Raw genomic sequence first — 26,724 nt, 5'->3', positions numbered from 1 at the left:
ACATCTCGCACCTTGGTGAGGAAAGAGCCAATTAAACATTTGTCAGACAGTGGACATCCTTTGATGGCCAAAGATCTGCATTTCCTATGCAAATCAGATGTATCTTCTGTGTCAGAGGGAGTTATGAAATTACCTCCTAGTAACCTACTTTTGATTCTCTTACCTATAACACCACAAAGTCTATTAAAAATATTATATGGCTCTTACCCTAGTGTTAACTACTGGTGATATGGTTTTGACCCTAGTGCCCAGTCTCAGTAATATTACGACCTTAATGCTGCCTTTAGGGCACAATAATATTTAGAGCTGACAAGTGCTGGGGAGCCCATGCAGGGGGAGCACCCCTGGACACATGACTGAAAGATTGTCTTTCCTTTGAGCTGAGGAGGCTAATACAAATACTTGACTGAATCGTTCAAACAAGATTCTTTGTCGCCGATCTACAATGAAAGACATTGAATAATTTTTAGAAACCATAACATACACCGCGTTCCAAATTATTATGCACATTGGATTAAAGTGTCATAAACATTTAATTATTAGTTTTTCAATTAAACTCATGGATGGTATTGTGTATTAGGGCTCTTTGGATCATTGTAATCAATCTCAGACACCTGTGATAATTAGTTTGCCAGGTGTGCCCAATCAAAGGAAAACTACTTAAGAAGGACGTTCCACGTTATTAAGCAGGCCACAGGTTTCAAGCAATATGGGAAAGAAAAAGGATCTCTCTGCTGCCGAAAAGCGTGAAATAGTGCAATACCTTGGACAAGGTATGAAAACATTGGATATTTCAAGAAAACTTAAGCGTAATCATCGTACTGTGAAAAGATTTGTGGCTGATTCAGAGCACAGACGGGTTCGTTCAGATAAAGGAATAATGAGGAAGGTTTCTGCCAAACAAATTAATAGGATTAGGAGAGCAGCTGCTAAAATGCCATTGCAAAGCAGCAAACAGGTATTTGAAGCCGCTGGTGCCTCTGGAGTCCCGCGAACCTCAAGGTGTAGGATCCTCCAGAGGTTTGCAAGTGTGCATAAAGCTATTATTCGGCCACCCCTAAACAATGCTCACAAGCAGAAACAGTTGCAGTGGGCTCAGAAATACATGAAGACTAATTTTCACACTGTGTTGTTTACTGATGAGTGCCGTGCAACCCTGGATGGTCAAGATGGATGGAGTAGTGGATGGTTAGTAAATGGCCACCATGTCCCAACAAGGCGGCGACGTCAGCAAGGAGGTGGCGGAGTCATGTTTTGGGCTGGAATAATGGGAAGAGAGCTGGTAGGCCCCTTTAGGGTCCCTGACTGTGTGAAAATGACCTCTGCAAAGTACGTAGAGTTTATGACTGACCACTTTCTTCCGTGGTACAAAAAGAAGAACCGTGCCTTCCGTAGCAAAATTATCTTCATGCATGACAATGCACCATCTCATGCTGCAAAGAATACCTCTGTGTCATTGGCTGCTATGGGCATAAAAGGAGATAAACTCATGGTGTGGCCCCCATGTTCCCCTGACCTCAACCCTATTGAGAACCTTTGGAGCATCCTCAAGCAAAATATCTATAAGGGTGGGAGGCAGTTCACATCAAAACAGAAGCTCTGGGAGGCTATTCTGACATCCTGCAAAGATATTCAAGCAGAAACTGTCCAAATACTCACAAATTCAATGGATGCAAGAATTGTGAAGGTGATATCAAAGAAGGGGTCCTATGTTAACATGTAACTTGGCCTGTTAAGTTTTTTTTTATTGAAAGAGCTTTTGATTTCTGTAAATATGACCTCCTGATGCTGCAAATTCAACAAATTACCATTTTCGTTCTCTTTACAACCTTTAAAATGTTTTGATCTCTGTTGTGCATAATAATTTGAAACAGTGTATTTTGAGTTTTTTTACTTCTAAAAAAAAATCTGTTATCATTAGGAGATTTGTTCAATAAAATTCACATTATACTCCAACAGTTGATGGCTTGAAGATTATACTGACTGTCATTTGCATCGACTATTTAGGAAAATCAGCGAAAAATAACATTTGCATAATAATTTGGAATGCGGTGTAGATCCTAATGAACTAATCCCCAAAATTAATTAGATTTGCCATCACTAGACTCCATCCAGGGTCGGGATGTTGTGCGCTACGCACAGCGTGGTGACGTCATGCGCTATGCACAGCGTTGTGACATCAGGACCTCCGCTGTGCGAGGAGGGTGAGTAATGTCAGTTACTACAGTAACAGGGGCCCGTGTAGTTTATAACATAGGCTCCAGTTACTATAGTAACTTTTTATTGATTTGGTCTGGGGGCTGCGGGCTCCCCTGGCTTCAGGGCCCGGTCGCAATTGCGACCCCTATAGTTACGCAAATGCTCCTGTATCACTACTTACAGCTTCAAAAGTAAAACAGCTGTAACTACCCTTAAACATTTATTTTTGGAACAGTCAAGTTATTTCAATAGGGAGATAAGCAGTCGCCCAGCACATGTGGCACCCCATATATTGGAGAACACAAAAGTCAGATCGGGAGACCATGAAACAACCCTCATAGACCTTAGATTTGGGACATTAAAATAAACCACACGTAGCCTAAGTATCATGCGTCATTTTAAATAAAAAAATTAAAAAAAACATTTATATGGCTGGTCACCTTTCATACGACTTAGTCATTTTTCACTTTGATTTATGCCTTCCCTCTGCTGTGTAAAATGTTAGAAGATTTGAAGTCTTTTCTGGATGAATTGCTGCGATTGGTTGCATCCAAGTATGTTAAGAACTGGACATAAAGCTTTATATGCTTAATGCAACATGTTGTAGGTTTGTCTGCCAGTAGAGGATTTAAAGAGGCTCAAGCTACACAGACTCATAAATTGAGGTGAAGGGGAGCCAAAAGCACACAGGTTAACGTGCAGTTGGACGCCTGCCCAGGAACAGTATGAAGACATAGATGGGAAGAACCTCTCACTTGCATAGTTACCTACTCCTCTCCGTGAACCCTTCCTTCTAGATCTTCTTCCTGGAAATGTGAGCCATTAATTACTGTAAATCACAGGCTCTTGCAGCTCTTGAAGACAGTGGAGAAAAATTTACCACTAGGAAAATAGAGCTACAGAAATTATCCTCAGCTTTTAAATTGGTATTAACACATTAAGGACAACAAAGGCAAGTCTTAAACTGTGCTTTCTTTTTATAGATTACACCTCTAGTCAGGCCCGTATTTGCCCCTAGGCACGGGGGGTGAAGTGCCTAGGGCAGAGTTTCCCAACCTTTTCAGGCTCGAGGCACCCCTGAAAAAAAAAATGTCCCCAGGGCAGCCCTACCAAAAATAGTTTAGCAAAAGATAGAAAACGGCAAGAGACGCAGGCAAAAAAACACCAAACTAGCAACGCAGGTTTTTTCTGGCTCATATTAATTTCAATTGGAGGTCAGAGGTGGAAACCACTTGAAGACCATTAACCCCCATTCACAGTTAAATGACCATCAGCCCCCCACTCACAGTAAAATAACCATCAGCCCCCACTCACAGTAAAATAACCATCAGCCCCCACTCACAGTAAAATGACCATCAGCCCTCCACTCACAGATGCCCCCTGTAGATAGTGACACACAGCCCCCTTGTAGGTAGTGCCACACAGCCCCCTTGTAGGTAGTGCCACACAGCCCGCTTGTAGGTAGTGCCACACCCCCCTGTAGATAGTGCCACACCCCCCTGTAGATAGTGCCATGAAGCCCCCTTGTAGGTAGTGCCGCACAGCCCCCTTGTAGGTAGCACCCCCCCTTCCTGTAGATAGCGCCACTGTAGCTCCCTGACGGAGCGGAATCCCCCCCTGGCCTGGGATTCCGCTCCTGGACGGAGAGCTTGATGTCTCTGTCCATTTATGGATAGTGACATCAGGTGCTTCTCCTGGAGTGGAATCCCCGGTCACAGCGTTGGCAACACTGTGGCCGGGAATTCCGCTTCACTTGTAGTGTCCCCTGGGCGTTTCTTCAGCAGGCAACCTCTCCCACCTAGGCTTGATTAACCTCACTTTGTAGATAGTCGTGAATGATGCAAAAATAGATATCAGTCAAGCCTAGATGAGTGGGGTTACCGCCAAGGTGGCAGGGCACTTACCTGCTGCAGAAAATCCCTACAGACACTTCGAGAGTTGTTAAAACTTATTTTTCTAAGGTGTGCTTTATTACTGCTGCTATACATAGATATTTTGTGAAAGGTCTCTCTATTCCTTACATATTGGTTATAGAGATTTTGGATTGTCAAAATTGACGACAGCTTCCCTTTAAATTTGTTAACAACAGTTACTTTTCCAGACTATAACTGTAGAAAGACATTGTTTATGTACAAGGATTGTCAATACAAGAAACACGAGATGTGTCCATATGGAACTTCGGAGACCATCCATAAAGCTCCTGTTTAGATTAACTACTTATGTATAAATAACCCATAGCCCTACCTGTCACTAAAGATTAAAAAGTAGCTTCAGTTTATACCAACTTCTTGCTTGGGTGAATTTGCTTGGTGAATTAGCACTTTCTGCATCACAGTAGTTGATAATTTTGCAGTATTACAGTAAAAAGTTGAACTACATCAAGCCGAAGGGCTGGAAAGTTTTATCATAGGGATGGCCACACTGTTTACCTTATGTAAAATAAGTACCTTTGGCATTAGATACCTTAATCAGGGTCACACTGGCCTTCTGGGGATCATCTGTAAGGTGAATATTCTGACAAAATAACCATGCCCAGTATGGTAGGTACTGCTTTTTGGAGATATATATGGTTTGAGGGTAGACTCGCTTTTGATTTTGTGAAGATATGTGCATGTAAACAGTGACATAGCATGTATAATCTCTGCAGACGACTTCTCAGCTCACTGAAGGATTAAGTTACATGGTACCCATAGATGTATATGCACAGGAGAAGGATAGATGGGAGCAGGAGCAGATTGAGAGACACAGAGAGACGCTGCTGCAGCTTCAAGTAAGTATTCTATCTTTCCACATTGCTCAATTGACACTGCTCAGTATATAATCTCCCCTATGCTGCAGAGATAGATAGATAGATAGATAGATAGATAGATAGATAGATAGATAGATAGATAGATAAGATAACAGGATTCTCCTCTCCTATGTGTGCAGTATATTGAATACATGATAGCAGTTAGGTTCTACCCACTAGTAAAAATGTAACTTTATTTAATAACTCTCTAAAAACAGGGGTACAATCACCACCGTGAAAAAGCCCCACCGTGTGTATTAAAAACGTATTAAACAATAAATACCGAGTGCTGATTCAATTTGTGAACCCTCTATAACTCAGTATTTGATACAGATATCAATCCGGAATCAGCATTTGAAAATGGGCATAACAATAGTTTTGACCCTAAAACACACCAGAGTCCGTGATAACCGCACCGGACACTCCTAATGCTAAGGTATAAACAATGCTATTGTTCCCTATGCTAAAAATTCCTCCTTACAACCGACCCTACGCGTTTCAATACTTATCCTCAGGGGTCTGCAACTTGGTCACTCTGGCCAGGATGCCAGCGATATTATTTCAGCAGCAGATATTCTGCTGTACACCACGGAAGCATGCTCGCATAGATGTCAGCGGCATGCTTCATATCGGGACTATGAGTTAATATAAGCACCTAACTCCTGACCCTGTTCTCGGCAGCGCTAATCGAACCAGCCAATCAAATTGAGAATTGGAGATAGAGTCTGCAAAGGAGAAAACTGCTACAAAATGCAGAATATAAGTCATATAATGGCTTGAAATTGTGTTATTTCTCATGTACACACATATGACAGCTTAGGTTAGGTAATGTTAGGTAAATCACAAACAGGAATTTTCATGCATTTTGTATAGAACATTAGAATTCAATGCAAAGTTTAAAAAAATACAGCGTTAACTGGAAAGTGCTAGATGGCATCTTAAAAAGGAGTCATATTTCAGGAACTATGTGGGTATGGGTGTATTATAGGATTTGTTTATTCTATAATTCAGGTTTTATTTGTACATTTCAGAAGTGTGAAAATCATCCAGAAACCCCAGGCAGAGAAGGGTTAAACATAGGTTGCTTTAATGTTACTATATATTTACAGAAATGTAGTATTGCATTTGTATTTTTGTGTCTAAAATTATGAATTTACTGTATGTTATCTTTTTGAAAATGTTTAAAAAATCTGAGCTTCCCCAATTTCCGTAGTACTGCCTGCAAACAATAATAGTTCTTAAATAAATTAATCAGGATATAAAAGACAAATTAAGAGAAAATGTAATAAAGGAAATTTGTTCTCCAGAGCAAATAGGAAGTGGGAACAGAAACGCCAATATATTTAACTCAGGTTTTCCTCCGCCAGACCACAGAAAATCCAATTCTGCAACTGACCAAAGACAGTGGCATCCAAGGAGTTAATGATAAAGTAAAAATACTTTATACTGCATTAGCAGAGAGTTCCAGTCTGGCTTTGCAGAAGAGCAAAATGTAGTCTCTCTTGTAATATAATATGATTGTGTCATGTTCTATTCTTTTTAAATACTAACATGGAACTTTATAAGAGCAATCAGAGTCAACAGTCTAAAATAATGAACTAGGACACATTAGAAGGAGTATAAGATAGAGCACAGAGGAATAAACTTAATGTTCCAGAAGTACAACATGCTATGGGAAAATATGATTTTCCTCTTCTGTCCCAGCTAAAAAATGGTAATAAAACCATTAATTATTATAGTACAGATAACAGAAAAATGTGTGAGTACATTATAGGGGTTGTATGAGATCAGATAAAAGGTACAATTTTTTTCCCCGCAGAACATCGCCATTCTTGTCCATGGACTGTCTGGAATTGTAGCTCAGCCCCATTCACTTGAACGGAGCTGAGCTGCAATACCAGAGAATCCTATGGACAAGAGTGGTGCTGTTTGAAAAAAACAAAAAACAAAAAACACAATAGGTTCTTACAACCCCTAACACAATGGAAAGCAGAATGCAACGTACTTCAAAAGCTATATACACTGTGTGCACAATTATTAGACAGGTAAGTATTTTGACCATATCATAATTTTTATGCATATTTTCCAACTCCAAGCTGCATAAACTTGACTGCTTATTGGATGATGCATATCAGGTGATGCATATTTGTGTAATGAGGGAGGGTGTGGCCTAAGGAGATCCAGACCCTATATCAAGGTGTGCAGAATTATTAGGCAGCTTGTTTTCCTCTGGCAAAATGGGCCAAAAAAGAGATTTAACGGACTCTGAAAAGTAAAAATTTGTCCAAAGTCTTTCAGAGGGATGCAGCACTCTTGAAATTGCTAAGGTATTTGGGCATGATCACAGAACCATCACACTTTTTGTTGCAAATAGTAAACAGGGTCGCAAGAAACGTGTTGAGAAAAAAAAATGCTAATTAACTGTCAAGGATTTGAGAAGAATCAAATGTGAAGCGACCCGGAACCCATTATCCTCCAGTGCTGTCATATTCCAGAAATGCAACCTCCCTGGAGTGCCCAGAAGTACAAGGTGTTCAGTGCTCAGAGACGTAAGGTAAGGAAGCCTGAAACCCGACCACCACTGAACAAGACGCATAAGTTGAAACGTCAAGATTGGGCTAAGGAATATCTGAAGACAGATTTTTTCAAAGGTTTTATGGACTGATGAGATGAGAGTGACTCTTGACATGCCAGTTGGATGGGCTCGTGGCTGGATCAGTAACGGGCACAGAGCTCCACTTCGACACTTCGTTAAAGATGGACTAAAAATCAAATCCCAAATCCACTGCCATCAAGCAGTGGTACAGGAAAAATTCTGCATCTTTCAAGAAACCCGAGATTTTTATGCAGGACAATGCTCCATCGGATGCATCGAAGTCCTCCACTTCATGGCTAGCCATTAAAGGCCTTACAGATGAAAGAATAATGGCATGGCCCCTTCCTCATGTGACCGAAACCCTATTGAGAACTTGTGGGCCCTCCTTAAACGGCAGATTTACGGCAGATTTACGCACCGCAAAACTTGTCAAAAACGGCACTAAAATGCCCCCATTGATTTCAATGGGAGGCGGGGGCGAATTTCTCCCACGAGCGGTAAAACCGCCTCGTGGGAGAAAGAAGGGACATGCCCTATCTTCGGGCGTTTATGCCTCGGACCTCCCATTGAGATCAATGGGAGGCAGAGAAAGCGTATTTCGCTGCGTTTTATGCCCAGGGCGCTCAATGGCCGCGGGCGAAAAACTCAGCGAAAATCGGCGTGCAGGGAGAAGAAAATCTGCCTCAAACTTCCAAACTGAATTTTGTGGCAGAAATTCCGCCTGCAAAAAACTCTGTGTGAACATAGTCTAAAGCTGGGTTCACACAGAGTTTTTGCAGGAGGAAAAATCTGCCTCAAAATTCAGTTTGGAATTTTGAGGCAGATTTTCCTCTGCCTGCACGCCAATTTTCGCACTATTTTACGCTGTGTTTTTCACCCGCGTCCATTGAGCGCCGCGGGCATACAACACAGCGAAATACGCTTTCTCTGCCTCCAACTACCAACCAGGGGGTTGCTCCCTACCAGGGGGCTGTGTGGCGCTCCCTACCAGGGGGCTGTGTGGCGCTCTCTACCAGGGGGCTGTGTGGCACTACCTACAGGGGAAATCTGTGATTGGCGGGCTGATGGTCATTTTAGTGAGATTGGCGGACTGATGGCCATTTTACTGTGAGTGGGGACGAGAGAATGCAAATAAAACAAGCGGATCTATATCGGCGCTGCTGATTGATGTGGACGAGATAAATGCCCGAAGTCAAGTTTTAAGTTTGAATAAACTCTTTTATTCGCAACGCGTTTCAGCGCCGAACTGGCGCTTTCATCAGGCATAGGGATACAGAAAGCAAGACACAAGTTTATATAGGGCCAGTTCAGCGACCCATACCTAAAAGATACATTATCATGCAAACCGAATATTACCTTCAGACGATCCCTGACTTTAAAAAATATTCTGGCTCCTAGCAGAGTAAGGAAGCATCTTATACCACATACTAACTTTCTTTCTGATATAAAAGGGTCATATAAATGTGGACACTCACGCTGCCTGTGCTGCAATTCCATCAGCCATAAAAAATATAACTACACTTCCACAGTTACCAAAGAATCCTTCACTATACAAACTTTCCTTAACTGTGGCAGCTCATACATCATTTATCTATTAGAGTGCCCGTGCCAATTGCAGTATATTGGAAGAACAACCCAATGTCTAAGAACCAGGGTTAACAACCATCGGTTTAATGTAAACACTGGTTACCTTAAACACAGCATTTCCCGACATTTTCTCCAAAAACATGACTGCCAATTTAACAAAATCAAAATCACACCAATAGAACACATTAACATTGATGTCCCAAACAGATTTAGCAAGCTGAAACAAAGGGAAAACTACTGGATCTTTAAAATGAACACACTTCATCCTCTTGGTTTAAACGACATCGCAGAGTCCTCTTTGGACTAATTAATTCACTAGTTGCTTAATAAATCATCATTGAAACACCTTATGAAATCATATACCCTCCTTAAATTAATTAAATAAATTAGTTGCAGTACCCCGTCACACCTCATCTCCAAACAGTTTTCCGTGTATTATTATTATTACTCTTTATTTTGTATCACCCATCGCATATTCGCGTTTGTTTGTTTATTTATTCTTTTTCAAATAAATAAAAAACTTAATGTGCCATATTTTTGTTCTTTGAATATTGGCATAGACTACCGCACTACTGTCCTTATTCTATAAAAACTGCCCAGCGTTCTATATAAGTAAACGCCGACAGGTGACAAATTAGCATATGGGCCATATCATGGCCCTAGTTTACATCTAATATTCTATCCTCACTCACCCTTCCTTCGATCCCCATACTTCTATACTTCTTTTCTCCTTTCTTTTTTGGAACAGTCGTTCTCAGGTCCCGTTCCTGTCCGAGCAAATCCACGACCCTTGACGTAATGCGGTTCACCATGCGTTCCACCCTATGCGGTTCACCATGCGTTCCATCCGGTATGGAGCACCTCGGCTTCCGTAACACATCTGGTCTCCGTGGCAACATGTAAACATTTCAACTGACATACTATACTACTCCCCAGACATATCCTTCATTCACGAATGCATCAATAAAATCATGTTTTCACTCACTCTTAACTATTGTTTTAAACTTTTGAATGACAAACTGTCTTTTATACACTGCACTTAGTTTTAGTTTACTACGTTCCATTATCATCTCCCGATAGGACGTATAGTCCCTTATTAATTATACCCTTTTACTTATGTATTAAAACTTTCGTTTATTTAAAGTATATCGGATCGCTCAAGGTGAACTTTGACCCTCCGATATGTTTTCGCGGTTTTTTACCTAATTGTTTAATCTGAACTGGCCCTATATAAACTTGTGTCTTGCTTTCTGTATCCCTATGCCTGATGAAAGCGCCAGTTCGGCGCTGAAACGCGTTGCGAATAAAAGAGTTTATTCAAACTTAAAACTTGACTTCGGGCATTTATCTCGTCCACATCAATCAGCAGCGCCGATATAGATCCGCTTGTTTTATTTGCATTCTCTCGTACCCAAGCGGTCACCCTGGTGACCGGCCCGGATCTGGCAGCAGCTACCCCGTGGAATCCAGTGCTGAACTCCTCCAACCTCACGGTGAGAATATATATCCCCTTCCCTATCTCACCTCCAATTTCCTTGATCCACACCTAGTGGCGCCGTGGCTTTTTTCTCCTTATTCTACTGTGAGTGGGGGGCAGATGGTCATTTTACTATTAGTGGCGGGTGATGGTCAGTTCACTGTGAGTGGCGTGCTGATGGTCATTTTACTGTGAGTTGGGGGCTGATCGTCATTTTACTGTGAGTTGGGGGCTGATGGTCATTTTACTGCGAGTGGGGGGCTGATGGTCTTCAAGTGGTTTCCGCCTCTGACCTCCAATTGAAATTAATAGGAGGAAGAAAATACCTTCAGCGCTCGTTTGGTGCTTTTTTGCCTGCATCTTTTGCATCAGCTTCAACGGCTTAAGAAAAAACACAAAAAAAGGGTCAAACAACGCTGTCCCTTCCTTACAAAAAATGCTACGAGTGTAGTGCTTTTTTTTTTAGCTGTTTTCTGTCTTTCTCGAAACAATTTTTGGTAGGGGTGCCGTGAGGCAATTTTAATTTTCCAGTACTGTATCGAGTCCGAAAAGGTTGGGAAACTCTGTACCAGGCTACAAGATTATATCGTGGAGCAGCTCAGTTCGTCATAGGAATGGGGCCTAGGTGAGTACAATTTTTGTTTTTGTGTTTTTGTTTGAGGGGAATGTATGGCACTGTCTACAAGGGGGAGGTGGGGGGGAGCTGTATGGCACGATCTACAAGGAGGAGGTGGGGGATTATGGCACTGTCTACAGGGAGGCTTTAAGCCAAAATCTACAGGGGGCACTATACTGTGTGGGGGCCACTAAGTGGACATTATACTGTGTAGGGGTACTACAGGTGGCATAATACTGTGGGCACAATTAGAGTAAAAATACTGTGTCCTTGAAGGGGTTGTAATATATTATATTATTAAATATTATTATTATACTGTATGGGGGCACTAAAAGGGCATTATAATTTTTCTATGTGGCATTATTTTTAATGGTGGGGTGGGGCGCCGAAAGATCATTTCACACAGGGCGCCATCTATCCTAAGGCCGGCCCTGCTGCAGTAACTGCACTACAACTGTCAGTAATGCTACTTTTTGAAGGGGTTGCTTACAAATTTAAGCACGGTCGGAGTTTTTGAGAAGCTATTCTTCAGTTTACTTTCTTTGAACATCCACTTTATAAATAATCAGGCTTGTGCTAAACCGGCTGATGAGGGTACATTGTGATGTCCTGTGTAGTAATCTCCTATTATTTTTTACTGGTGTGAGAACCTAGCAGCAGTTTTTGCCCACGGACATTATCTTCTGCAAATTTAGCTAACAAATAAATTCCGATTTATATAATGCTTTGATTTGATTTGCCCAAACAAGTTATTTAGAATTTTAGCCCTTATAAGAAAAAAAAAACATTAAAAAAAAGTCCCTAGTAGTCCCAGTATTGTTGATTTAGCTATTAGTGGCTACTGCTACAAAAAGTGTGGCTTTATTTTCCTAGGATGAAAAGATGGAAAGACTGAAAAGAATGAGGTATGATCAGTCCAGTCATGCCGCTCATGTGGTACATGACTTCTTGTGTCCAAGATTAGATCTTGACTTACTGAATTAAATTTTTGTTGACTGCGCATGGAAGATTTTGGAATATCTGAGTCATTAACCTTGGATGCAAACACAAGGAAACAGACAGCAACATTTTGTTTCGTGTCATCCATATGTCAAACAAGAGACAGGAAGCCCTGATATGCGGATCTGCACCGAGCAGGCAAAGCAAGAACATTGCCGGTTCAGGTAAGTATTGAAACTGGCTATAGCAATTTAATAAGATATGACTGAATAATGATATGACCAACAGTTATTACACCCCCCCCCCTTTTTCATACATGCTTACCTCACTCTATCTACATCTTATTGCACTTTGCTCTGCTTTTACTGTAACCCCCAAAGAGTTTAAATGGAGAAGCAGCGCACCCACTCGAAACCAGATCCATTCAAACTGCTCTTTAGTGTGATCATGAAAGGGGAGCTAGGGGGTTACTTCAAACAGTCTGGATCCTAGTAGCCAAAATCTCACCGATCTACCATTTATCACCTATCTAGTGTATAGGTGTTTAAGGCTATCAATTTGTTTTTTATTAGCCCAAGGCTAAAAATAAAATGTCCTACCGTTTTGTTTTTACAGCTCCTATGAGGGAAGCAGCATATAGACACTCCCATAGATTAGGTGTAGGGTTCTAATAAAATAATAGATTTATAACCAATATGTTTAATATTAAGGTCTGAAAGATTAAAGGGGTTTTTCTCAGTACAGAGAGGGATGGCACTTTGCTAGGGTATGCCATCAATGTCCGAGTGTTGTGACCTTCGCTGATAACTAGATCAAAGTGACTTCGCTGGGCTTTTTTCAGTGGATGTATTGTTGGCCTATTTTAGCCAATGGATGACCATTTGACTTCCAAGAAAAAACAGAGAAAACCCCTGTAATATTGCAAATAGCAAACGCATCTAAATAGGGCAATAAATAGAACAAATTCAGGAAAAAATATATATAATGGAGGAAATAGTATACAGCACACCTACAAAGTAGACACTAATAAAACAAGACAGAAAACAGTTCCAGAGACACACAGAAATATCTATCTTTACGTTAAACCCCAGCATAATACTTGTGTCTCTTCCATGCACGTTCCTGACAAGAATCATCAGTTTAAAAGATTAAGGCCCCATTACAGTCTGCAATTACAGAACCCATTCACTTCTATTGTCCACGAACACCTTCCCGTTTATTGATGGGAAGGTGTGCGGACAGTAGAAAGCCGCCGCAAAAGTTTGGACATGTCTTATCTTTTGCTTTTTACAGACCGTGCTCCCATACCTTGTATGGGAGAAAAGGCTGAAAATGCGGATGCTGTCTACTGGCAGTGATTACGGGCATATCTGTGTGCATGAGGCTTAAGCCTGCAAACATCCTATAGGAATAAATATAGACTTCTGAATTGTTTTGTTTTGTCATTTTCTTCCTTAACAAAAAAGAAAGAAAAAACACTTTCTTTTGGTCAATGATTCCTACTCTGAATGGTCCCCGGTTATAAGTGGTGTACCCCAGGGTTCAGTGCTGGTACCACTATTATTCAACTTATTTATTAATGATATGGAGGATGGGATTAATAGCACTATTTCCATATTTGCAGATGACACCAAGCTATGTAGTAATGTTCAGTCTATGGAAGATGTTCGTAAATTGAAAGCGGATTTAAACAAACTAAGTGTTTGGGCTTCCACTTGGCAAATTAAGTTTAATGTAGATAAATGGAAAGTTATGCACCTCGGTACAAACAACCTGCATTCATCATATGTCCTAGGGGAGCTACACTGGGGGAGCCACTTGTTGAGAAAGATCTGGGTGTACTTGTAGATCATAAACTAAATAACAGCATTCAATGTCAATGAGCTGCTTCAAAGGGCAGCAAGGTATTGTCGTATATTAAAAGAGGCATGGACTCGCGGGACAGGGATATAATATTACCACTTTACAAAGCATTAGTGAGGCCTCATCTAGAATATGCAGTTCTGTTCTGGGCTTCAGTTCATAGAAAGGATGCCCTGGAGTTAGAAAAAATACAAAGAAGAGCAACTAAGCTAATAAGGGGGATGGAGAATCTAAGTTATAAGGAAAGATTAAAAGAATTAGACCTATTTAGCCTTGATAAGAGATGACTAAGGGGGGGACATGATTAACTTAAATATATGATGTAATGACAGGGTAGGGCGACAGACAGGTGAGCCCTAATCTACCCGCCACTCAGTCCCTGCCACTTGCAACGACCCGTCCTAAGCGACGGGGTACAACTGGGCGACGGTCCCTACGCTCAGTAAGTGCAAGACAGACAAACAGACAAGGGTACACAGAAGCTAGGGAAACGGGGCAGCTGCCCACGGAGACACCATGAGCAACAAGAGTAGTGAACGAGCCGAGTCAAACCAGGAGAGAACGAGGTACCAAACGCTGAGAAGGAGAGTGGTCAGAATGCCAAGGTCAATAACAAGCAGATGATGAGTAGTACAAGCAGCAGCAGCAAGCCAGGAAACAAGCATAGAAGAATCACAGGCAAAGGAGGAACAGGAAAGGCAGGTATAAATAGACAGTGGGCGGGAGCTAGCTCCGTCTGGCCAGGCTGTGATAGGCTCTCCCACGCCTAAGCCTTCCATCCTGAGTGGTGGAAAATGGAGTCAGTCTCACAGACATAGGAGCAGGTGCAGACTGATTGCCCACGGGCGTCGACACAGAAGCTGTGTCTGGCAAATCCTTTACATATGAATGGCACAAACAAAAAATATGGTGAGATCCTGTTCTATGTAAAACCCCCTCAAAAGGCAAGGGGGTACTCCCTCCGTCTGGAGAAAAAAAGGTTCAATCTGCAGAGGTGACAAGCCTTCTTTACTGTGAGAATTGTGAATCTATGGAATAGTCACCGCAGGAGCTGGTCACAGCAGGGACAGTAGATGGCTGCAAAAAAGGCTTAGATAATTTCCTAGAACAAAAAAAATATTAGCTCCTATGTGTAGAAATTTTTCCCTTCACTTTTCCCATCCCTTGGTTGTACTTGATGGACATGTGTCTTTTTTTCAACCGTACAAACTATGTAACTATGTAACCCTGGCAATATCTATCCATCATCTGGGGGACACAGAAATGGCAAACAGGTTGTCTCAGTGACAACAATAGATCACACAGAAACACGGAGATCTGTCATGCAATGGCCCAGACAAATTCTGGAGGGTATCATATCTTGCAAATGCAAGAAGAAACAGAAAAAGACTTCAGACATCATGATATAAAAATTGCACTAACTCTGGTTTAATCCAGGAGACCTATACACAATTAAAAAGAAGATACAAGGGCAGAATTGGAATACTGTGAAACACTAAGCACAACGGTCCCACTACCCATTAGATTCCTAAAAAAAAAAAAGAAATGTAGTTGGAAATTTTTGCTCTACCTTTTAAGTAAAGAGAATGAAGGGCTGTCAATGCCATATTACATGAAGCACTTTAATATGCTTCACACATGTGGATCTTCCATCAATAATTATAGGAATACAGAAGAAGGCCATATAGGACTGAGACACCTCCGTGAGCGAGTACTCCATCCACTTCCGCACCCTGGCGGGAGAACTGTAATGGAACAATGAGGCCCTGGTGGCTGCATTCTGAGATGGACTGTCTCCGAAAATTAAGGACGAACTTGCCACTCAATATCTGCCATCTACCCTGGATGACCTCATTCTTCTGTCCGCCCGGATTGATATGCAGATCCGAAAACGCCTCCAAGAGGTTCGTCGGGAGTCGTTCCTAGTCTGGTCCCTACTTTGCAGCAACCCCTGCTGTCATCAGATGTCGATCCTCCAAAGGAGTCTGTGATGATGGACCAGTGTAAGCTATCCACCCAGGAGAGACAGCGCATACGCACTTCGGGACTCTGTCTATATGGCCCCGGAGGCCATCTTGTGCGCCTGTGTCCCCAAAAATCCCAAAGCCTAGGGTTGCTAGGAGAGACAACCTTGGGTAAGAAAGGACTTCCGTCTAAATTGTCCATACCAGTAACCATAGTGTCCGGTGAGAGATCGCATCAGGTCTCTGCGTATCTGGACTCTGGATCCGTGACTAATTTCATCCATAGAGACCTGGTGGATCTTCTTCAATTACCCACCACCCCACTGGAGAGGCCGTTGACAGTTGCATCAGTAAATGGACTACCTCTGCCAGATCCAGTTATAGCTGTGACCAAGCCACTGAGGCTCCAAGTAGGGGCTCTTCACTCCAAACTTCGGTCGTTCTATGTCCTTTCCAAAGCCGTTAACCCTGTGTTGCTGGGCCTGCCTTGGCTCCGACTACATGCCCCAGTCCTGGACTGGAATTCTGGAGAGGTTCTCCAGTGGGGCCCTGAGTGTCAAAGCCGATGCCTGGTGCAGATTCGTTCGGCTCAGCCTTCTCTGCCTCAGTCATTGGCAGGATTGCCGGGTCATTTTGCTGCATTTTCGGACGTCTTCGTCTTCAGCAAGAGGGAGGCGGAGACATTGCCTCCACAACGGTTGTATGACTGCCCTATCGAGCTGATTCCACTTGTCAAAGACGGATGGCTCCCTTCGTCCTTGTATTGACTACCGATCATGGTGATAAATAAATATCCGTTGCCACTGATTTTAGAGCTGTTTGATCGTATACGTGGTGCCAAGATTTTTTTCCAAACTAGACCTGCGTGAGGCTTACAACCTAGTCCGGATTCACCAGGGTGACGAATGGAAGACTGCATTTAACACCCGTGATGGACACTATGAATATCTAGTAATGCCCTTTGGCCTGTGTAATGCTCCCGCGGTCTTCCAGGAGTTTGTTAATGACATTTTCCGTGACCTCCTCTATGTTTGCGTTCTGGTCTATCTTGATGATATCTTGATTTTTTTCTCCAGATCCTATGACGCATCAGAGACGTCTGTCAAGTTTTGCTATGGTTAAGGGAGAAACGTCTGTACGCCAAGTTGGAGAAGTGCGTGTTTGAAAGAGATGCTCTACCCTTCCTGGGCTACATCGTCTCGAATGGAGGTCTCGAGATGGATCCTGAAAAGGTAAAGTCTGTCCTGGAATGGCCACGTCCTCAAGGCTTGAGGGCCATACAGCACTTTCTGAGATTCGCCAATTTTTACTGACAGTTTATTCCAAACTTCTCCTCACTGACTTCTCCTATCTCTAACCTCACTAAGAAGGGCATGAACGCCACGTTGTGGACTCCTGAGGCAGAGTCCGCATTCAATAGCCTGAAGAGTGCCTTCACGTCAGCCTCTATTCTCCATCATCCAGATGTCTCTCTACAGTTCCCGTTGGAGGTAGACGCATCCTCTGACGGTGCTGGTGTATTCCTATTCCAGAGAGGCTCCAAGGGCAAGTCAATGGTATGTGGATATTTTCCAAAGCTCTTCTCTTCTGCAGAACGCAACTACTCTATTGGGGATTGGGAATTACTGGCCATCAAATTGGCTCTGGAGGAGTGGAGACATCTACTAGAGGGCGCAGCTCATCCCATCCTGATTTTTACGGATTATAAGAACTTCACCTATCTTCAGACGGCCCAACTGCTGAACCCTCGTCAGGCCAGGTGGTCACTGTTCTTTACCAAGTTCCAGTTTGAGCTCCATTATCGCCCGGCCGACAAGAATGTGAGGGCCGATGCATTTCGAGACAGAAGACACCATGGAAATTCCACAGAACATTATTGATCCGTCTTGTATTGTCTCTGTCAATCCCCTGCAAGTTGGGGACATTCCTCCAGGGAGGAATTTTGTGCACCTGGCTGATCGTGGAATCCTCCACTGGGGACACTCCTCCAGACTGGCAGGTCACGCGGGGACCCGTAAGACCCGGGATCTGATTGCTCGTCATTTCTGGTGGCCCACGCTGCCCAAAGACATTATGGACCTTCTGGCCTGCTCCAGCCATTGCCTCTGCCCAATGCTGGCAGCATATACTGTAGCTATGGACTTTATTACTGGTGGTGGTGGATAGATTTTGGCCCACTTCGTTCCTCTGACCGGTCTTCCTTCTGCTCCTCAGCTGGCCAAGCTGTTCATCCAACACATCTTCCGCCTGCACGGCTTGCCGCAGCATATTGTGTCTGATCGGGGGTTCAGTTCACCTCAAAGTTCTGGAGAGCCCTCTGCGGACTCCTAGGTATAAAGTTGGACTTTTCCTCGGCCTACCATTCTCAGTCCAATGGTCAGGTCGAGAGGATCAATTAGATCTTGGAGAACTACCTATGCTTCTTCATTTCCAAGCAGCATGATGACTGGGTGCAGTTGCTTCCGTGGGCTGAGTTCTCTTACAATAATCACACCAGCGAGTGCACACAGAAGACACCGTTCTTTATTGTCTATGGCCAACACCCACGAATTCCTCTCCCAGTCCCTGTTACCTCCGAGGTACCAGCGGCTGATGCGGCTTTTGGGGACTTTCTGCAGATCTGGCAGCAGACTCGATCTTCCATCCTGCTGGCGATCGACCGCATGAAGCGGAAGGCGAACACAAGGAGAAGAGAACCTCCTCAGTTTCTTCCTGGCACGAGGGTCTGGCTGTCCTCCAGGAATATTCGACTGAGGGTGCCGTCGTACAAATTTGCTCCCAGGTTCCTCAGCCCCTTCGAGATTCTGCAGCAGATCAACCCTGTCGCCTACAAGCTTCGGCTGCCTCCTACCCTCAAGATCCTCAACTCCTTCCATGTTTCTCTCTTGAAACCAGTGGTTCTGAATCGCTTTACCAAGACTCCTAGCCCTGCGGTTGCCTCCAGTGGCCCTTCAGACACTTTCGGGGTTAAGGAGATCCTGGACACCAAGAGAGTGAGAGGAAAGACTTTTTATTTGGTGGATTGGAGGGGGTTTGGTCCTGAAGAGAGGTCCTGGGAGCCAGAGGAGAACCTCAGTGCCCCTACTCTTCTGAAGAAATTTCTCTCCCGCTCTGGCCCCAAGAAGAGGGGGCGTAAGAGGGGGGATACTGTCATGTCCATGGCTGCGGGCCATCAGGTTCACTCTCCCCCTGACGGCTGCAGCCATGGGTCGGCGAGTGCTGGCCCCAGTCTCCTGCTCAGGAGACGTCAGCGTTCGCTTCCACTCACCTCAGCCGGATCCCTGTAGGGTGCGTGTGCATGCTCGTGCTCGCTCTTGAAGGGGCAGCGCGCGCTCTGGACTTTAATTAACTATCATCCCATGAGTGCCCTGGACTATAAGACGGGTTCAGGCCCCTGCTTCTATGCCTCAGCGTTGTTGTCGTACCCTAGTTTGTCTATGCGATGGTCTCCTAGTGTTTTCCAGTGTTCCTGTTCCATTACCTGTATCCCGTGCTATCCCTGTCGAGTACCGTGCTGAGCCAAAGTCGTGCTGTGCTGTATACCACGCCTGTCCTGCTTCACCACGCCTGACGTCTGCCTGCTGCCTATTCCCAGCCGAGCCTGCCTTGCTACTGTCCGAGCTGCCACAGGTACCTTATACGAACTATAGACTTTAACCTGCGCCCTGTTGGCCAGCTGCCATACCGCCAGTGGGTCCATGAACCCTACGTTACAACGGCATTCACCATGCAGTAAAAATGACATGTTAACTTTATTCTGTGGGTCAATACGATTACAGCGATACCACATTTATATAGTTTTTGTTTTTTTTTACTACTTTTACAAGAAAAAAACTGATTGCTAAAAATAAAATTTGAGTTTTGTCGCCATATTCTGAGAGCTATAACTTTTCAATTTTTCTGTCGATTTAGCGGTAGTTTTTATTGGTATCATTTTGGGGTACATGAGATTTTTTGATTACTTTTATTTCATTTTTTGTGGAAGATGAAGTGGCCACAAAACAGCAATTCCTAGAGGAAGCGTAATCCCCAGCCAGAGAGTTGGCTTAGAGATGCCGAAATCCATGGCCAGAGAGTTGGAAACGCTCAGGCTGGGGATTCTGCTACTGGAAGAGCCACTGATGTCACTTTCCATATATGGACAGTGATGTCACGGGCTTTCCCAAGACTGGAGTCCCCGGCCAGAGAGCCTGCATTGCTCTGGCCAGGGACTCCATAGATGAAAGCCCGACATCACTGTCCATATATGGCTAGTGACGTCAAGGGCTTCCCTGGGCTCAACACTTAAAGTAGCGCTGTATCCTGGGAGTCCTCGATGAGCGGACAGTGAATGCTGAAGCAGGGAGCTGACTGTTCCCTGCTTCAGCATTGTATTCAACTATATCTACGTCCTGAGGGCACAGATACAGTTGACAGCGGGACATACCACCGGCTGGGACTGTCCTGTTGAATCTGGGGCAGTTGGGAGGTATGAGTTTGGACCATTTTCGTTTATAACCACCGCCGATTTTTTTATCCACTTTCCAAACGTGAACACATATACTGTATAAAGTTGTACAAGTGCATGGAAGATACATACAGTTTCTTCGCCCTGGAGAAGGTACTGTATGAGTTCAGTATAAACCTTAAAACAAGATGCAAATTCAGCAGAGTTTAGTTTGTTACTTGGGACCACTCATTGTGTTATTAAAGCTTTGATTTAAACTGCAGGTAAACCCACTGCATCATCACTCACAATATACACACAATGCAGCCTCAAACAGTTAAATTATAAATCCTGCTCTGCTATATCTGTAACTAAATGCTGTATGCACACTGGTAAACTCAAATCAGCAAAATATAATATGTATTATTTGAAATAGATTTTAAGTAAAAGTCACGCTTGCTACAAATGATCTCAACTAATAACTGTTGTTCCTGGTTATGCTCCTCAGCATCTGGTATTGCTGTATGGCTGAAGTTAATCTCAGTTGTTGACATGTGGATTGGGTCTGCCATAACAGGTTACCTTAGAATGAATATTTGCTGTAGCCAGAATAATATAACCTAACTAATAAAAACACAAGTTGCACCTGCACAGTAAAGTACACATGGAAAGCGAGGGGTCACAAGCTGAGCGGCTCTCCCTTTTCACAAACAAGTTTTATCTATCACATATTGCACCATCATCACTCCATGTGAAGAAAATTATCAAATTAAGTCAGGCTTGACAGGTTTTCATATTAGTTTCATATTTACTAAAGTACAGCGCCTTTAAAAATATTAACGTACAGTGTATGCAGAGGCAAATAATAAAATAACACCACTATGAAAGATGTCTTCAGATGCCAGGCAAGCCACAACTGACAATCTGATGATTCTGTCACATTCCAGAAGGGCGCTCTAAGGAAAGCCGAGGTATCGGAGTACGGTCTCATAGACTTTCTATTGAGTCTGTACACTTATACATTTATTTCCGGAAACAGCCGAACAGACACGAAGCAGCTGATCGCTCACACGAGACCTTCAGCTGCTTCCTTCTAGCGATTGGTGGGGGTTTCAGTGCTCGGACCCCCACCAATCCAAACTTCGGACATATCACTATGAGCTACACTTTAAGTGTGGCATGGACAGCTGAAGTTGGAAAAACATTTATTAAGAGGCTTAAGAAAAAGCGGCCTGCTCTTTCTTTGAGCGATTTTCACCTCTGACCTCCGATTGAAAAAACTGTAACTGAAAAGTATTCTGACAATGACTACTGTATGGGGATGCATTATCTTTGTATTATGATTCTTCATTTACTATCCCTGTGCTCTCACACCAATGTATAATCCTTAACCCCTTAGTAACCAACAATACGCATTTTCACGGCGGTCATTAAGGGGCCTTTGGCTAGGCCGCCGCCTTTTCACGGCGGCCCAGTCTAAGGTGTCCCGTACAGGTTGGTGCCGGCCGGGGTTGGCTGTCTGATGACAGCCAGCCCCTCCTGCTCCAACGCCCACGATCAAAGTCTGCCCTGGACATATGCCTATTAGGACGCGCCAGAGGCACATCCTAATAGATCGCCTGTCAGAGTTTAGTAGGACTAAAAAAATAAGTAAGTAATGTGAAATAAAAATTATTAATAAAAATTAAAGTAAAAAAATAAATAAAACCATTTTTGCCATAAAAAGTGGCTTTATTTAGTAATAGTGTAAAAATTAATAATAAAAGTACAAATATGTTATCGCCGTGACTGTAATGACTCAAACAATAAAGTTAATATATGATTTAAACCGCTTGTTGAACACCGTCAAAATTTTCCATTGCCCCCCCAGAAAGTCATAATAAAAGTTAATCAATAAATCCCATGTACCCCAAAACAGTACCATTCAAAACGATGTCTCGTCCCGCAAAAAACAAGCCCAAAAAATCACTACATTGACGGAAAAATAAAAACATTACGGCTCTTGGAAAGCGACGATGCAAAAACAAATAATTTTAGTTTAAAAGTGTTTAAATTGTGCAAAAGTCGTAAAACATAAAAAACCTCTACCTATGTGGTATCGTAATCGTACCGACCCATAGAATAAAGGTAATGTGTTATTTACGCTGCATAGTGAACGGCGTCAATTTAAAACGCATAGAACAATGGTGGAATTTCAGGTTTTTTTTCTATTCCCCACAAAAAAAAGTTAATAAAAGTTAATAAAAAAATGATATGTACCCCAAAATAGTGCCATTAAAAAGTACATCTAATCTTGCAACAAAACAAGTCCTCATACAGCTAAGTCGAGGGGAAAATAAAAAAGTTATAGCTCTTGGAATGCGACTATAGAAAAACGAATAAAATAGCTTGGTCATTAGGGTCTAAAATAGGCTGGTCACTAAGGGGTTAAATTATAATGTTCTTAATTTATCATCTCTGTGCTGTGACATCAATGTGGTCCTTAGCCTTTCCATTTGCGCTTACTGTGTTTATTATCCCTGTTCTGTGACATCGCTGTGTACATTATTCCCATATTGTGACATCACACTGCGCACTAACTTTTTTTATTTTGGCACCACAGTGTGAAATCACTATTTGTTATTCCTGTTTTGTGACAACACTTAGTGCATCATTATTGTATTATGATGCTATGTTTATTGTATCTGTGCTGGTATTATTATATCTGTGCTGGGATTTTTATATCTGTGCTGGGATTATTATATCTGTGTTGGGATATCATTGTGTGCATGAAAAAAATATATGAGGTGCAGGGATTGCAGGTGTGGGTACTAGTACTAGTACACTACTCTGCATATAAAACAATACCAGAACTGTAAATTCCATATAAAGTTGAGGGACCCAGTTACAGATTTTACATCAGGCTGTACTCAAAACCTAAAGTTCAGGTTTCACTGCATTAAACCACCATATAAGGCTGGATTCACACGAGTGTTGCGTTTTTGCGCGCGCAAACAACGCGGCGTTTTGCGCGCGCAAAAACCATTTGACAGCTGCGTGTGTTACCCGTGTCTGATGCGCGGCTGCGTGATTTTCGCGCAGCCGGCATCATAGAGATGAGGCTTGTCGACGCCCGTCACTGTCCAAGGTGCTGAAAGAGCTAAATCTTTCAGCACCCTCGACAGTGAATGCCGAACACAACAGCGAAAAACCTGTAAAAAAAAAGATAAAGTTCCTACTTACCGAGAACTTCCCGGCCGTTGCCTTGGTGACGCGTCCTTGGTGACGCGCCTCTCTTGACATCGGGTCCCACCTCCCTGGATGACGCAGCAGTCCAAGTGACCGCTGCAGCCTGTGATTGGCTGCAGCCTGTGCTTGGCCTGTGATTGGCTGGAGCTGTCACTTGAACTGAAGTGTCATCCCGGGAGGTCGGACTGCAGGAAGGAGACAGGAGTAATCGGTAAGTTAGAACTTTGGCTTTTTTTACAGGTTCATGTATTTTGGGATCGCAAGTCACTGTCCATGGTGCTGAAACAGTTTAACTCTTTCAGCACCATGCACAGTGAATGTCTCCCGACGTCGCGGACCGGAAATTTTTTTGCCGGGTTCGGCCAAAACGAGTTTGGCCGAACCCGGTGAAGTTAGCTTCGGTTGTCGGGGTTCGCTAATCGCAAAGACACTCCGTTTGGATGTTCGGAAACAGAAAAGCATGTGGTGCTTTTCTGTTTACATTCATCCTTTTGACAGCTGTTGCGCAAACACGCAGTTCGCACGGAAGTGCTTCCGTGCGACATGCGTGGTTTTCACGCACCCATTGACTTCAATGGGTGCGTGATGCGTTGAAAACGCTGAATCAACGGACATGTCGTGAGTTTTTGGCAACGGAGCAACGCTGCGCAAAAAAACGCTGCCATGTCTGCACGGCCCCATTGACAAATATAGCTATGGGCAACGCACGTGAAAATCACGCGCGTTGCACGCGCGTATTTTACGTTCGTCTGAATAAAGCCTAATGCTGGGAGTTGTGTCTACATATATAAATATATATATATATATATATATATATATATATATATACATACACTACCGTTCAAAAGTTTAGGGTCACTTAGAAATTTCCTTATTTTTGCAAGAAAAGCACAGTTTTTTTCAATGAAGATAACATTAAATTAATCAGAAATACACTCTATACATTGTTAATGTTCTAAATGACTATTCTAGCTGCAAACGTCTGGTTTTTAATGCAATATCTACATAGGTGTATAGAGGCCCATTTCCAGCAACCATCACTCCAGTGTTCTAATGGTACATTGTGTTTGCTAACTGTGTTAGAAGGCTAATGGATGATTAGAAAACACTTGAAAACCCTTGTGCAATTATGTTAGCACCGCTGTAAACAGTTTTGCTATTTAGAGCAGCTATAAAACTGACCTTCCTTTGAGCTAGTTAAGAATCTGGAGCATTACATTTGTGGGTTCGATTAAACTCTCAAAATGGCTAGAAAAAGAGAGCTTTCATGTGAAACACGACAGTCTATTCTTGTTCTTAGAAATTGTCTACAACGGTGTGTACTACTCCCTTCAGAGGACAGCACAAACAGGCCCTAACCAGAGTAGAAAGAGAAGTGGGAGGCCCCGCTGCACAACTGAGCAACAAGACAAGTACATTAGAGTCTCTAGTTTGAGAAATAGATGCCTCACAGGTCCTCAACTGGCAGCTTCATTAAATAGTACCCGCAAAACGCCAGTGTCAACGTCTACAGTGAAGAGGCGACTCCGGGATGCTGGCCTTCAGGGCAGAGTGACAAAGAAAAAGCCATATCTGAGACTGGCTAATAAAAGGAAAAGATTAATATGGGCAAAAGCACACAGACATTGGACAGAGGAAGATTGGAAAAAAGTGTTATGGACAGACGAATCAAAGTTTGAGGTGTTTGGATCACACAGAAGAACATTTGTGAGACGCAGAACAACTGAAAAGATGCTGGAAGAGTGCCTGATGCCATCTGTCAAGCATGGTGGAGGTAATGTGATGGTCTGGGATTGCTTTGGTGCTGGTAAAGTGGGAGATTTGTACAAGGTAAAAGGGATTTTGAATAAGGAAGGCTATCACTCCATTTTGCAACGCCATGCCATACCCTGTGGACAGCGCTTGATTGGAGCCAATTTCATCCTACAACCGGACAATGACCCAAAGCACACCTCCAAATTATGCAAGAACTATTTAGGGAAGAAGGAGGCAGCTGGTATTCTATCTGTAATGGAGTGGCCAGCGCAGTCACCAGATCTCAACCCCTTAGAGCTGTTGTGGGTCTAGCTTGACCGTATGGTACGCAAGAAGTGCCCATCAAGCCAATCCAACTTGTGGGAGGGCCTTCTGGAAGCATGGGGTGAAATTTCTCCCGATTACCTTAGCAAATTAACTGCTAGAATGCCAAAGGTCTGAAATGCTGTAATTGCTGCAAATGGAGCATTCTTTGACAAAAGCAAAGTTTGAAGGAGAAAATTATTATTTCAAATAAAAATCATTATTTCTAACCTTGTCAATGTCTTGACTATATTTTCTAGTAATTTTGCAACTCATTTGATAAATATAAGTGTGAGTTTTCTATATATATATATATATATATATATATATATATATATATATATATATATATATATATATATATATATATATATATATTTATTGTCTCTGTGTGTGTTTATAAGTGCCTGTGTGGGTATAGTTATCAGAGTGTGTTATCTGTGGTGTTACATAGGACTGCAGGTAACACTACTACATTATCTGTACTCAGGGAGTTATCACTGTGTGTTATCTTTGGTGTTAGGCTGGATTCACATGAGTGTGTTCGGTCTGTGATATACGGTCCATATGTCGGCAGTATTTCCTGGACCGAACACACTGCAGGGAGCCTGGCTCCTAGCATAATAGTTATCTATGACGCTAGGAGTCCCTGCCTCGCTGCGGGAAAACTGTCCCGTACTGTAATCATGTTTTCAGTACGGGACAGTAGTTCCGCAGAGAGGCAGGAACTATGATGCTAGGAGCCTGGCTCCCTGTACTGTGCTCGGCCTGGGAAATGTGGCCGACATACGGACTGTATATCACGGACCAAACATGCTCGTGTGAATATGGCCTTACATAGGACTGCAGGTTATATCTACTACATTATATGTACTCCGAGAATTATCACTGTGTGTTATCTGTGGTGTTACATAGGACTGCAGGTAACATCTACTACATTATCAGCACTGTGCCTGCGTGGGTATATATGGTATGTATGTGAT

The 26,724-nt window shown here is 42.9% G+C and overlaps 1 protein-coding gene across 1 annotated transcript in view; it reads right to left on the bottom strand.

Moving 5' to 3' along the window:
• LOC142663931 (heparan-alpha-glucosaminide N-acetyltransferase-like) overlaps nucleotides 1-26,724 on the bottom strand; it is a 422,230-nt gene that overhangs the window by 165,601 nt on the left and 229,905 nt on the right. The gene's annotated exons all lie outside the window — the stretch shown is intronic.

The sequence above is a fragment of the Rhinoderma darwinii genome, chromosome 11 (assembly GCF_050947455.1).
Source record: "Rhinoderma darwinii isolate aRhiDar2 chromosome 11, aRhiDar2.hap1, whole genome shotgun sequence".
Taxonomy (NCBI): Eukaryota; Metazoa; Chordata; class Amphibia; order Anura; family Rhinodermatidae; genus Rhinoderma; species Rhinoderma darwinii.
Note: the sequence above shows the minus strand (reverse complement) of the source record. Positions and strands in the feature narration are given on the sequence as shown.